This window comes from Agelaius tricolor, unplaced genomic scaffold (assembly GCF_023055355.1).
Source record: "Agelaius tricolor isolate 1412-34295 unplaced genomic scaffold, bAgeTri1.0.p SCAF_4, whole genome shotgun sequence".
NCBI lineage: Eukaryota > Metazoa > Chordata > Aves > Passeriformes > Icteridae > Agelaius > Agelaius tricolor.
In genome coordinates this window covers 12,491,596-12,503,877 of record NW_027269264.1, presented here as the reverse complement: position 1 = coordinate 12,503,877, position 12,282 = coordinate 12,491,596, and positions in this window count along the sequence as shown.

Genomic DNA, 12,282 nt, shown 5'->3' with positions numbered 1-12,282 from the left:
GCCTGCGCCAATGAGCGGCGAGCATCGCCGGCTCCGCCCAATCAGCGAGCGGCCGTGGCGGGGCCTGCGGAATGCGAGCCAATCAGTGCCCAGAGAGCACCGGGTGGGCGGGGCGGGGCGGAGCGCGGCCCCCGTGCCCGGACAGCCGGGTGGCACCGGCGGGCTCCGCACCATTGGGCTCCGCTCCATCGGGATCCGCTCCTTCAGGCTGTAGCCGGTCCGGAGTCGCCTCTGCCAGCCTGCCAAAGCACAGGCGCTCCGCTGGGATAAGACACGGGTCCATCGACAACTTGGAGACAAATTCGAACCCCCAGAATTCGTCCAAAACATCAGTTGTGTCAAACATCTTTCGTGATATTGGGTGTCTTCTCTCTGACATAGGGAAGCTTAAGTCACAGAAACACAGAAGATGTTGGTAGGGACCACATTGGGTCATCTATTCAACCTCCCTGCTTAAGCAGGGTTATCCCAGAGCATTTGTCACGGGATTGTGTCTATATGGTTCTTGAATATCTCCAGTGAGGGAGAGTTCACACCCTCTCTGGACAATCTGTTCCAATACTCAATCACCCACACAGTAAAGCTCTTTCTTATGTTTAAGTGGAATTTACTGTGCATCAGTTTTTGACAGTACTCTCGTGTACAAGTGGTTGGCACCACCAAGAAGAGCCTGGCTCCCTGCTCTTGACACCTCTGCCTTTAGACATTTATACACATTGATGAGATCAAACCACTGTAAATTCAGGAAGCATGTGTTCTAATGAAAAAATGTTCATCAGAAGGGCAGTGATTTCTTATACAATTTTTTAGACAGTTGCTTCAATCATGTTCTTGTATCTGGGTATTATAACACAGATGGAATCATACAATTGTAGAATGTGAAGGGATTAGAATGGACTAAAAGATCATCTATTCCAAACCCCTGCTGCCTTGGGCAGGGACACCTTCCACTAGAGCAGCTTATTTTAGGCCTTATCCAACCTGGCCTTCAACACTGCCAGAGTTGGGACATCCACAACCTCCCTAGGCCACCTCTTCTAGTCTCTCCCCAGAAGATTAAAGAATGTCTTCTTAATGTCTAACCTAAATTTCCCCCGTTTCAGTTTGTACCCATTACCCCTTGCCCTGTTACTACAGTTCCTGACACTGACTCCCTCTCCAGTTTCCCTGTAGTACCCTTCAGATAGTGGGAGGTTGCACAACCTTCTCTTCTCCAGGATGAACAGACCCAACTTCCTCAGTCTGTCTTTGTAGGGGAGGTGCTCCAGTCCTCTTACGAACATTATGGCCTCCTCTGGACTTGCTCCAGCAGTTCCATGTCCTTCTTATGCTGAGGGCATGGGAACTGTGTGCTGTAGTCCAGGTGGGGTCTCACGTGAGCAGAGTGAGGGACAATCACCTCCTTTGACGTGCTGGCCACGTATGTAATTTACCGGCATAGCAGAGAGGAAGGGGAAAATATTTATGTAAGAAAGGAGAAAATGATGCTGGCTGCCCTCAAGCTGGTGTAGCTGCTGCAAAATGTACCTGCTTAATTCTGCTTACATGTTGCCTGTAAGTCTGTGTGTACATTTCATGAAATATTAGAGGTAATGCCATCCAGGCTTATGTTATAGTCCCAAAAAAGGGTTCATACATATTTCACAAGGAGGCCAAATTCAGAGAAAAATTTAATTCTGAAAGACAGTTGTAAATGTGAATTTAATGGGTGAGATAAACCACATGCTCAGTTACACTTTTTCCCCCCATCAATATCATTTGCTAGAGAAAAAAAGCACAAGTAAATTCTTGTAGTATGACAGAGAGCTCCCTTCACCTCATTTAGTCAAACAAAAGATGTGCCTAGTTTTTCCTCTGAAAACTCAGAATCTGGTATGGCAGGAGGCTAGACTTTCCTGAATTTCATCTCTCATAGAAAAACAGCAAGGTTATTTATTTTAAATAATCTCCAGCTGCCATGGGAAAGCTAAAGAATTAAAAACAATAGCAGTAAGTGGGCCCATAACTTATAACAGGACATGATAAAAATGAAATGCCATCGTGAAATATATGCCACACTCTAACAGAAACTTGCTGACTTTGTTTCCACAAGTTCTTCTAAAAAGAGATTCCCACATTCATTTTCATCACTCCTCTTTCCTTATACGTAAATAAAGGAATATTGCACTGCTTCCCTTTAACTATGACGACTGAATGACTGTCCAGCTATTTCCTCTTTTGCTTTACCACTGCCTCTTAGCCCTCTGGGGGATTTCTGATGGCACAAACACAAGTAGGACATTGTGATTTAAAATGAAAAGCAAATCCGGTTACTTGCTTGTCTAAAAATTGCAGAATAGGGATTAAGGAATTTGAAATATAAGCAGAATTGCAATTTTTCAAATAGCCCAAGAAAATTATTTTCTGTGTTCTATTGAAATGAGTAACTGAATGTTATTGCTTTAGATGCAAGGGAATATACAGTGAGCCATTAGATCTGTTTTGATGATGAATTCAAAAATTTGTATGTCATCTATCATTCAGATGCACTATGAAGTGTTCTTGCACTGACAAAGCTATTATTACTTTCCTGCTTTCTTACCCTGTATAAGAAGTCAAGATATCTCCTTTTCTAAAGGCAGGTGTTACTCCTTAGAGAGTAGTACAAAGCGTAAGAGTAGCATACCCTTTGTTATTCATCCATTGTGGTTTGTTGATGTGTCACACTGGGGAGAAGAGTTTATTACAGAAATATTAGATGAATAAACCCTTATGGAATTATGAAAAGGCAAATAGACTACAAAGGAGTGTCAGGATTGTACCGTTTCTCTCCATTTTTTGAAAGAGGATAAAATTTAATTCTAGTTTCTATATGTACTGAGATTTTGTTTAGAAGTAGTTTAAAAATATGTTTTTGAGCATTTATGAAAATATGGGTTTGCAACTCAGCACTTCCAACATTAAGAAAGGCATTGCAACAGAAAGGCATTGCAATCCCACAATAGTGGGATTTCTCTGACTCTTTCACAATGTTTTTTATTTAAGAAAATAAATAATTAGTAGAACAGAGGTTTCAAGAGAAAAAAATAAATGGAAGCCCTTACAATACTCTGTAAGTATGCAAATGAGAAAGGCATTGCACAGCTGACATCTGGACATGAATCACTTCTCAGGAAATCTTTCTAACTAGAAGTGCCCTGCACAAGAGCCCGCAGTTGGTGAGAGAACACAATGACTAGGACTTGGTCCAGTTCCATTGAAACCAGTTAAGAGGTTCCCTCAAACTGCTGATGACTAGCGACTTTCAAGCTATAGGCAGAGGTTAGAAAAACCTCCCAGCTTTTAACTTATGAGAACCTCGTATTGTACAACTAGACTCCTGTACCAGAAAGATGGTGCCTACTTGGGGTCAGATTACCACTCCTTTGCAAGGTACAAAAACCAAAAAGAACTGGTTTGAGAGGCACATAAAGCTACCAGCATCAGTCTGCTCCACAGCAACTACCCTGCACATCACTTCACATCAATCTGGAAGCTCCCTCAAAGCAGATTTTTAAAGGTCACCACACATACACTGACTTGGGCACTTAAAGCTACAATTAACAGTTCTACTAAATGGGTTTATGAAGACTAAAGCCCACAAGGAAAATATTTGTACACGTCACTGCCATTCAGCTCAAGCCCATCTGCACTACAGAGTCATGCTGCAGCTGTTCACCTTGTTTTGATGGGGCTGGATTTAAAGCCAAGCCAGGGTCTATAACACATATTGATAGTAGCAGCTTAAATAAGCCATCTGCCCACTGACTACCTAGGATGACCACAGAGCAATTCTCCTATTCAGACAATCAAACTGGAGACATGTTTATTGCTACAATGTGCAAGAGAAGCCAGTCTTTAAATATATGTAGTTCTCATCCCCAGAAGAAAGGCAGTTTTTTTCATGAGTGTCTCAAGTCACCTGCAAGGCAAGAGGATAAAGTGGCCCACCCTTACTTCACATGTATATTGACAAACAGGTTCTCTGCTACAAGATCTCCAGTGCCACAGCAAGACACACTGCTTTCAGTTTATCAAGCTGATTTGCTGCCATGAGAATTTAATTAGATGGGGGCACAAAGAAACACTGCTGGTAGTGTCCACACTGTTAAACACAAACATCCCAAGATAAGAGGCATAGCTACTTTCCAAGGAACAGCCAGTAGTCAGTAAAATAAGGAACATACCTACAACTAATAAACACGTAAAAACTAATAAAAACTATGCTGCTTTTTTGTTGCTCTGACAGCTGTATCTAATCATCACAGCTGTGCATGGTATTCAAACAGAATCTGAGTAAGCAGAAAATAGGCATGGTTCCCAACCTAAGGGAAGCAGAGAGCTGCACAAAGATGAGCAGAGTGGACAGTTAGACTGCCAGAGCAGAACAGTAGTAAGTATGTAAGTAATATGACAAGACTACTATAAAGAGGATGGTTTGCAAATACAGGGTCAAGATACTTGAAATTATATGATTATGAATTATAGAGTGAGCAATACCAGGAAGGCACAGTCTTGCCAACACTTTGTATGGATATAGTGGGCCTCTTCTTAACACAAAAGTCCTTCAGTCCTTTACTTAAGTCCTTTAACAATCTTTGTTGTCTTGCCCTGGATTCACTCCAGTATGTCCATGTCTTTCTTGTTCTATGGGCTCAAAACTGGATTCAGCATTCCAAATATGCTGAATGCAGAGGAAGGATCACTTTCTTTTACATGCTAGCAGTGCTCTTCCTTGTGCAGCCCAGGATGCTGTTGGCCTTTTTTATTGTAAGGGCATATTGCTGGTAGATGATAAGCTTCTTGTTCCCAAAGACCCCAAGGCCCTTCATTGCCAAGCTATACTCCAGTCCCCAGAATGTACCGATGGCTGGAATCATTCTTCTCCCAGTGTAAGACTTCGCATCTCTAATTCTTGAGCTCTATGAGATTCCCCTCTGCCCAATTCTCCAGCCTTTCAAGGTCCCTCTCAGTCCCTCTGATGTAACAGTCACTCCTCCTGGTTTTGTATAATATGTGAACTTGCTGTAAAAGCACTCTGCTCCACCATCCAGGTTGTTAATGAAGAACCTCAACAGTACTGGCCCCACTATCATGCCCTGAATTATAATGCTAGTGAACTTGCTTTCAGCTTGATTTTGTGCCATATATCACAACCTCTGGACCTGATTGTTCAGATAATCTTCAATTCACCTCACTATCCATTTATTTATCCCACACTTTGCCAGCTTGTCTTGTTAGAACATTGTGAAAGACAGCATTAAAACCCTATTACAGCCAAGGTTAACAATGTCTCATTGCTCTCCATTCATGCAGCAGGCAAGGCAACTCTCTGTGGAAGTTTATCAAGTTGGTTAAGCATAACTTTCCCTCCATATGTGCATGGTGGCTACTTCTGATGACTTTTGTCCTTCCTGAGACTGAAAATGGTATCCAGTATTAGTTGCTCTGTCATCTTTCCAGGGGCTCACGTGAAGCTGGTTGGCTTGTTGTTGCATTGCTGATGTTCTTTTTCGACTTTCTGGAAGATAGGTGTGACACTTCCTCTCTTCCAGTCTTGAGGGACATCCCCAGTTGCCATGGCCTTTCAAAGACTATCAAGGGTGGACTCCCAAAGACATCTGTCAGCTTTGTCATTGGTGGAGTATGTAAGGCCTATTTGTTTATGTGCTACTTTAACTGGTCCCTCTCCACCCAGGGAAAGTTTCTTAGCTCCAGACATTTTCTCTGGTTCAGCCTATTTGTCTGGTACAGAGTCCCAAGATTCTTGAAGGTTAGGATTGTTTTGTTTCAAGAGACCTAAGAAGGTGCTCCAAATTTACTCATAATCCAAGGTGGAGAGTTTGATTTAGGTGCATACAAATCCAGTGTAGAGAAAGGTGTCTTTCTGATAGTTGAAACGGTAGTCTGTGGCTCCCCATGGATCATCACTTCCTCAGAAACAAAAGAAAAACTGGAACTAGGTTTTTGATGCCTTACCATTTGTTTTCTTAAGAGCATCGGCTTTGCTAAAAGGAGCCAGAGGAAATGCACAGGAAAAACTGTTATAGCATGTTGCATTTCCAGAAAGAGTGTAGAGAAAGGTGTCTTTCTGATAGTTGAAACGGTAGTCTGTGGCTCCCCATGGATCATCACTTCCTCAGAAACAAAAGAAAAACTGGAACTAGGTTTTTGATGCCTTACCATTTGTTTTCTTAAGAGCATCGGCTTTGCTAAAAGGAGCCAGAGGAAATGCACAGGAAAAACTGTTATAGCATGTTGCATTTCCAGAAAGATGGTGAAGTCAACATTTTTGTGGTGTTCTGAGAGGTGTATGAAATAAGGAAGAATGTGCTTGAAGGGTTCTGTTTAGTTCTTCATACAAAACTCATTAATTGTCAGGATGAAAAAGCCCAATGTAGGGGCAGAAGAAAAAAGTACCTATTTGCAGGTATTTCTGGAGCACATTTTCAAGCCAGGCCATTGATTCTCCTTCTCAGGATAAAGGCTTATTACCAAAAACAAACAAACAAACAAACAAACAAAAATCACATCAAAAACAAAAACAGCCCACTTACCATGTAGAACTGCTGAAGCCTGCAAGAAGCCTCAAATTCCTGCCTTAGTAAATTTGCTTAATCTACTCTTGTCTGGCATCCACGCCAACAAAAAAGATGATTGATGGCATTGTGAGGCCACTCAATCATCTTTGAAATGCCAGTTAGGAGGATTCCTTAGGCCTGAATAAGGGCAATTACTATTCATATCTTAAAGAACAAGTTCACAGAAAAACATTTTGAATTCCTCACTAGTGAAAGATGAAACAGAATCTCTGATTCCACAAAGCAATGACATGTCATTTGACTTCACAGTTTCTTGTTGTTTTAGAATGTGCTGCATGTGAAGTTCTTACATGCAAAGGAAGACTTGTCAGCCTACCTGACAGAACTGTCCTGAGAGAAAAATTCATTTTCCACAGATGATAGCTTCCTAGCCTGTCTGACCAAACTGATTGCAAGTGTGTAGGCAATAAGCATCTTTCTGTCCTTTAATCTCACTCTCACCTTCTCTGACATAACTAAAGAGACCTATTTAATTTACCGCAGGAATTGTAAATTCCCCTACCATCAGAAGTATTCAGTGAAAAATTTTACTTCAGTAGTATATTTGAAAATGTATTGAGTAAATTAGTTTCCAGTCAAGTTTTCTGGACAATCTGTATTGCATTTTTGTTCTACAGTTTGGATTCACAAGGCTACTTCACAATACATTGTCTTAATATTTTAGTATCACCTCTGAATGTGGAACTTCTGCAATTCCTAAGGTAGTAAAACTAATTTAAATATTAGTAAATAATCTACCACTTCTTTCATGTATTACAGTCCTGTTGGCTTCGTTAGAAACAATGAAGTAGTGGCCTTTTCTGGGTTTGATTTACAGACACAAAAGCATTCCATGAGATGCAGAATGAGTTTTTTAACTTGCCCAAACCCAACACAGGTCACAAAATGCTGAGAAGAACCTAGCTGCAAAAAAACAACTCATGCAAAGAAGTATAAATAAAGGTAACTCTTTAATTCTATTTCTGCTGTAAACTGCTTTTCAGTGTGTGTGGGGTTTTGGTTTTGTTTGTTTGTTTGCTTGTTTGTTTTTAATGATTTAATTGAACCTTAAATAAATGACAGACACTTGAAATACAGGGATTGTTGAAACACATCCTGAGTAGAAGTCACAATTTATTGCAGACTGTTGCAAGGTAAGGAAATTAAGAAAGCTCTGGTAGAAGGGAAAAGCCATTCTGACAGAGGGGATTTTTAACTTTTTAATTAAATTTTAGAAGAACTTTGAAAGGGAGTTTGACTGTATGGAAAATTGGGTTGCCAAGAGCTTTTGAAGCTCTTTTGAAGCTCTTGGATCTGCCCGAATCTTCTCATTTCCCTCCTAAAACAGCAACAGGTTTATGACTGAACTCCATACAGAAGGTGAGGTATTGCACCACTTTCCCCTGTTTAAGTGTCAAAGTAATCTACATTCTGAACACATAGAAAGCACCCATTCAGCTGCCTTATCACAAAATGCATTAACTTGACTTTTTTTCCCTGGGTAATCAAGGCAGTAGCACCTATGTGAATGCTTATTTTTCCAGTCAGAGTTCAGTTTCCTTTCTAATACTTGGAAGTGTTAGAGATCCATCTCCTTGCAACAGCAAAGCTGGGCTCTGATCTGCTGGAGGAAATCAACTGGATCCAGATGCAAGATGTGCCTCTTGAAGAGGGGACTTGTGACTAACATGTACAAACCAGCTGAGAGTGGTTTTGGCTATGATCTCAGCCCACAGACTTTAGTGATGAGCAGGTCAATGATGAGCGATGTCATGCAGGCAGGCCAGAAGCTGAGATGTAGACTGGCACTCCTACAGCACCACTGAGGCAGGACCGACAGCCCCGAGCTAAGCTGACAAACAAACAGTCTGTTTATTCTCAGTGTTTTGCGTGTCACGGGTTTCTGCATCACACACTTTTCAACTGTTCCTCTGACAACAGATGTATTATTTCTGTCATTATGCCTTTTTCAATCACACGAAGGCTTCTTAAAGTAATAATTTACATTTACACACCTGTCAGAAAAGTGAGAGTATTAGTCCTCTCCCTCTCTGCCCTCAATGTACAGAGAGTGTATTCTCCTCTCTCCTCTGCTCCTGCAGAGTAGAACTGAAAGACAACCAGATTAGACTGGATGGTGTCCTTATTCCAAATGTCAATTCAGAGATGCCAAAGACCAGGTATTTTATATAGGTATTGTGTTAGTTCAGCACATTTCTCATACTGAATTGTAGCTGTAAGAATTCAACAGATCTGTAAACTAAACAGAAATGCCTTGGATAAGCCATCTATAAGAATTCAGTTTGACAATTGGATATGAAAATCTTATTTTAGTGATTAACCCAGTATCATCCAGCAATCTGATAGCAAAAACAGTGAATCAGAACTGGCTGATTTAGGGACCAGCTTTCTCTTCCCTAAAGCTTTGGTCAATGTTTCCCTGCTGTCTTATAAAACACAGGATATATAGACTAGGAGAGTCACCTCCAGTACATCTGGTACAGTCTAGGGCAAGATTGCTCTTGAGGGGGGTATTTTAATGACTGTTCACTAAGTATGCTGAAAGAGGCAAAAATGATGACTGAAAAATCTTAAAACTAGCAGCCTCTATCATTTGAGGGTTGTATAACCTTAAACATGTGCTTTATGTCATAGCCCTGATCATGTATCTTGTGAAGACAAAAATTGCAAGCCAGTGCATCCCCTTTGGCCTAAGAAATAACTGAAGGAGAGAAGACAGATGTGCAGAAGGAGGGAGAAAATATACTCTAGGTAGGCCTCTAACTAAATTCTAAATCTTTACCAATTTTGAATATGTTCTAATGGATCATAGTCCTTTACTTGTGATTTTTTAGGGGAAAAAAGATGATGTTTAACATCATCTGCCTTCTTCTCATGCAGACCCCTTATTTATAGCCCCATTTGTCTCATATTACTCACAGCACTAGGGATAGGCTCTGATTTTCATGACTCAGTCCCCTCAGCAGTATTTCTAATGAAACCAGTATCCTTCAAGTTCCCCTGTCTCCCAGCTTTCAGTCCAGCCTCCTATACTCCTCAGATTTTTGGGCTTCACAGCATTCTCAGCAATCCACTGGCCCAGTATCAGCCAGTATCACTTTATTCTGTCACTCTTCCTTAGTTTCTCCTTATATCTTTTCCCTTCTGAATCCCCTCCTGCCTCTGTAGCCCTTAATCACTGTCAGTAAGAGTTGTCTCATTCACATCATCCCAGCCACCCCGCTCAAATATTGTATGCAGTCTCCATCTCTCACTTCTTCCTGTGGAAGTTGTGTCAAATTACTTAAACTCCACAAGATCTGGTGAAAGGACAAGTCAATCCATTACTGTAATTTGCTAAACCATTAGCACATCTGGACGCATTCACAGTACACAGGGCTGTTCTCAAAGTTGCATAAGAAAGCTGGTCAGAGCAAAAGGGAAACATGCCGGTCTTTTTAGCTTGTTGGAACTTGTGTGGAAACTAAAATTCAAATGTCAGGCTGAAATAAAGAAAATCTGCAGAAATCAAATTCTTGCTGTCACCACAAGGAGATGTACTGCCTGTCACCTATGCCCTGGATGGCCCAATAAAAAAATTATACTGTCATTGCTAGTAAGAAAATTAATGCTAGCATTGCAAGGCTACAAGAACTGGTGGGCTGTTAGATTTGTTATTAGTTTGAATGAATTTATTCAGTACAAACTGAAATTGGGTATCAAGTGTCTTTTGTTATGATGTAGAATTTAAGTGTGGGATAATACCAGAGACCTTGAAAATATGTGCACAGGCTAAAAACAGAGGCCACAAGACTATAAACATCTCACTGGCAGTCAGCTTCTGGTTCCAGACGATTATAATCTTAAGTGCTGAGAACACTTCTTTAGACATAACAAGGAGGAAGCAATCAAACAACAAGTGCATGTACTTTATGCACTGTTTATGAATAAGACAAATAGATTATGTGGCCATGGGAAGTTAACACCCCCAGAATTGGAGAATGTATCATCCAAGGAAAAGGAGACCAGAGAATTAAAATTCACTGACAGTCAAGCTTTTTTGAAATGTATTAGATCTTGATATTTGAAAGGAATCCTGCTTGCAAATGGCTGTCATCGCTGGATTATCATGGAATTTTCTTCCTAAAAACTATATCAAAGGTGCAAGCACATCTGTTTCAAGGACCAAGGCTCTTCAAATATATTTTATCATGCCAGTCAAGTGCTAGGGCTGTATAGAAGTATGTGTCTGAGTACACAAACTACATGCACTTGTTGTCTCAAACTCTGCAATTCCTGAATAAAGCATTACTGCATGTAAATTCAGTTTGCCTAGTGTGATAACTATCAGTGTGACAACCATCAACTGACAAGCCATGAAATGGTCAAGCAATTGCACTAAACAATCATTGTAGGTCCCTTCCAGCTGGAAGTATTCTATTGTATTCTCTGTGTGCTTCTCATTATTGTCTGCAAATACATCCATCAAATCCTCAGTGTGAGTTGGCTCTCCCACTGAAATAAAAGACAAACCTGCAACAGAACCAGGGCTTTAGACACCACACAGGAACACAGCTTCACAGAATACAAAGTTAGAATTATTGCAGCCAGACATTTATTAGGAAGTGTTAGGAAGTGTAAGACTGCCTGGGTTGGAATGGTTCACGGTTTCTGTACTATTATTATTTGTTTCTGTATTAGTTCTTACTTTAGTGCTTTACATTAAAAATATTTTTATATATATATATATATATATATATATATATATATATATATATATCACTGCATGTCATCTTATGTTCCATTCTACTGCTTTAATACTGAATAAATAAAAGCACAGAGACTGAACCTTCTGTTATTTTTAGGCTGTAACATGCAAAATGTTATGATGTCATTGCTGAATTATTCCAGAAGTTAATTATTTATGTTCTGGAGGCATTTTTTTTCCTGCTTCTTTACCTGATGACTGAACAAGAAACTTGCCCCAGGAAAGAAGGGCGTGTCTGTGCTGTGGAGGTGGTGGTAAATGTTAATGCAGGAAGAACCTAGAGTACCTAAGGAACTACAAGAACAAACTTTTGGCCTCAAGCCATGTAGTTTAGTTGGAGAAATGTCTCATGGGGTAGGTGGTATATTACAGTGTAAACTAAAATTCAGTGAAACACAGCAGCATTAGAGGCCTGCTTCAGACACTACAATTAAGAAACACTTAAGGAGCTGCTTTTTCAATCAGCAAACTTTTGGGGTAAACTTCATTATAATTATTCTCAGTGTTTGTATGTATGCAGTATTAAAGTTACATTCACAAATTGTTTTGCATAGCCAATATTGAGTATCAGGTGTTTTCATAAATCATTAATTTTTAGTATCCTAAAGTTCAACAGACTATGGTATGGCTTTCAACTCCATGTAATTCCTGAAATTATACTGTTTTAGCCCATATGGGGTACATCAGTATTGTATATATACCTGCAGTATAGTTTCAACCTTCTATTTTTTTCTCTGGAAAATTTTCATAAAAATATTAAGTATGTATAACCCAATGCACAAATGCAAGAGATCTGAGTCAAATACAGTCCCTTTTTTATAGGGACTCTATTTGACTCAGATCTCTTTCTGTAACAGTCATTCAGGACCCCTAAGAAAGCTACAGCTGCATTTGTATCCACCTGTGACTGTAGTC